Source organism: Branchiostoma floridae, chromosome 11 (genome assembly GCF_000003815.2).
Source record: "Branchiostoma floridae strain S238N-H82 chromosome 11, Bfl_VNyyK, whole genome shotgun sequence".
Taxonomy (NCBI): domain Eukaryota; kingdom Metazoa; phylum Chordata; class Leptocardii; order Amphioxiformes; family Branchiostomatidae; genus Branchiostoma; species Branchiostoma floridae.
In genome coordinates this window covers 17908008-17911057 of record NC_049989.1, presented here as the reverse complement: position 1 = coordinate 17911057, position 3050 = coordinate 17908008, and the positions used below count along the sequence as shown (strand labels likewise).

The following is a 3050-nucleotide window of genomic DNA, read 5'->3' as shown; positions in this document are numbered from 1 at the left end:
GTTTTGAGCCAGATTAGAACTAGAAGAATTCAAAATTGCAGAAACTGAAAATCACTTCTGGGATAGATTACAGGATTCGAATGGTTAAACCAGATCGGCAAATTAAGGAGTAATAAAAGCTCCTTGATCTCACCAACTTGATCTGGCCCTCTTTCAACCTCCTTGATCTGGCTCAACACTTTTGTTTTGAACTGCCAACTAATGGAAATCTTAGAATTCAGAAAAATGGTAAATTAGGTAGTGCTCTGCATTGCACTTTAGCCAACCTCTCACTTTACATAATATAATATAATATTATATACCATTGAAGCTTGGATCCAGGTTACATCCAGGTATGTGACGTCATACTTTGTGGCGTCACCCAGGAAAATAAAAGTTTTTAGATAATAATCTTATATTTAGGCCATGTTTCTGAATCAAAAATTTTTTTGAAACAGGATGTGTTTGAAGGCACTTGAAAGGCCATGAAAGAATGTAGCTTCTTACGGTTGCATAAGATAGTATTGTCAGCCTGCAAGATCCGCTTGGAGATTCTGATCATGATAGACAAAGAAGCACAGTGCAAATGACACAGTAGGGTTCGGAGGACACCAACTGACTAGTCTAATTAGTCTGTTCTGTCAACTTTTAGCTTGAGTGGTAAATGTGTTGGGTTCATGAGCTGGCGGGCCCAGGTTAAAATCCTGGGAGCCAGGCACAAATTTTTCTCTTGTGTTTCAGAAGTGTAAGGTTGTGAAGGACGTTGCACTTCTGTGAGGGCCTGCATGCCTTTTTCCGTTAAGTGTTACGAGCCATTTTAATTTACCGTTAATTGTTACCGACCCACTCTAATTCACCGTTAAGCGTTATCGGTATATTCTTCGTGAAGCGTATTGGTCGTTTTAATTCCACGTTAATCGTTACTTGTTATCCCGAATTCACCGTTAAGCATTACCAAGAAATTCTTCGTAACAAGTTATACCCACGAAGTCAAATGCCAGATAGAGCCCCTGAAAATGCAGGAAATGGTGTTTCAAAGGGTCCAGATTTCAAAATTTCTCCGAGCCTCCCGGCCGCTTCGGGTAAAAATATGTTGCGGAAGCGTCGCCCCTCCCCCTCCCAAAAAACCTTTTCACTCAAACAGATTTCAGTGTCCAACTTAGCATAGTTTCCGGCAAAATTTTCTCATCGAATGCAGAAAATGAGGTTTCTCCAGACCTCCCTTGCAACGGCTTGTGGCTTTGGTGCTCACGACGACCTGGCGAAAACATGTTTCAGGGGCGTTGGCCCAAAAAATTTTCTCTTTAATAAAATGTCATTTGATTTACCTTCGTTGGCCAGCAAAATTTGTCCTTCAAAATGCAGTAAATGGCGTTTCAGACGGTCCAGACTTTTAAATTTCCCCGGACTTGTCTGGCAATTTCTCGTGCCGTCTGAGCTTGAAATGGTAAAAATATGTCGGAGGCCGGAGGTCAATTGCTACAACCATGTGTAATTTTGATGAAAATTTCATTATTCTGTCAGCAAAATTTGCCGGAAAATGCAGGAAATAGCATTTCAGAGGGCCATGATTTTAAAAAATTTCCCAGGGAGCATACCCCCTACCCCCATACAATGCGTTGCGCCTTCGGCGCTCCATGTGCTGAAAATTTTGTCAGCAATAGTCCCCCCCAGCCTACAAGAAACTTGCTGTTGCCGCCTCTGGTGGGAGCACTGACCCAGGGAAGCAAACGTCATAGACACAGCAGACATTGTCCCTGTCATTCCTCCGGGCTCTGGGCACCTTTTCCTTCTCACAATGCCATTAGTCTGATATTTTCAACCATCGAGGTAACCTAGTTTAGCGCCGTACAAAGAGGAACGAACGTCAATGTTTACTGTCATGCTTTGTAACCCCTCCTGAATTTACCGTTAAGCGTTACCGGACCTTCTGAATTTACCGTTAAGCATTACCGGGCCTCCTGAATTCACCGTTAAGCGTTACCAAGAACCCCCCATGCAGACCCTCTTCTGTGTCAGTGGGAAAGGTCACATTACCATGCATCCCTTTTTCTGAACTGAACTGGTTTTAGCCTTGGTACCAGTTTGCATCATAAGGCAAAATACAAACTGTTTAAAACTGTCTTGTTTTTTTTTGCATGACAGGGCTTGAAAGTCATTTTTGCATGCACCTTAGGCTGAGTAGCCTGTGTTTACACAATCTAGCGCTGGCTGGGGTTAATGACCCCTCCTAGGGCAGCAGCAATACTATAGGGCCGGCCGCTAGGAGCGCGATTTTAGTCAGGCTAGTAACGGGAGGGGTCCAAAGTCCGGTAGGGGTCCAAAGTCCGGTAGGATTTTAAAATCATTTTTGCGGAGATATGCATAAGTGTCTGCACATAATAAGTGCAACTTGTTATGGACTAAACCTTGTTGTAAATAACTGAAAAGTCAGAGTATGTGTCCAAGTTGGTAAGCCCCAACAGATAACGATTGAAAAAAGTACACAAGTTTGACGCCTTCCGTGCATGCTGACGAGCGAACATATCGAGAACATGGCCCGGGAAACTATTAAATAATTCATCGTCAAATACGAAATGTGAAAAGATACCACCACAGATGAGAAGGCTATCTATAAAACTTCCTAAATAAGCACAGCTATGCCGTGTCTTTGCTTTTATAGTTGGATAATAGGAGCTGAATTATGCCGCATGTTCACGGCCCTGACAACCCCGCCATCTTTGTCAATTACCTATGAAGGAAGCCGAGCGATGCTCAACACGATGGAGACGTCAACTCATCAGTAGAGTACCGATCATTCAAGAAAATCGATCCCTACCGACTAAAGAAATCATGTAGTCATTTCTTCTGTTAAAAACGAGGTTGAAGCAGGAAATACAGAAGCCGAAAGTGAAAAAGTGTAATCGCAGGCAGACATAAACAAAGTGCCGCCATTTTTCTTTTTGGCGACAGGTTGGTTTCACCGTGAGAGGTCATCCTTGTAAGTAAACGTATTTAAATATGCATCGTAATTCAAAATATTGCATATATTTGTGACAACAAATAGTATTGCAGAAGCTTAGTGTTATTTT

The 3050-nt window shown here is 42.5% G+C and overlaps 1 protein-coding gene across 1 annotated transcript in view; it reads right to left on the bottom strand.

The window, feature by feature from the left end:
* The window catches only part of LOC118426318 (rabankyrin-5-like), a 42975-nt gene that overhangs the window by 33090 nt on the left and 6835 nt on the right, over positions 1-3050 (bottom strand). The gene's annotated exons all lie outside the window — the stretch shown is intronic.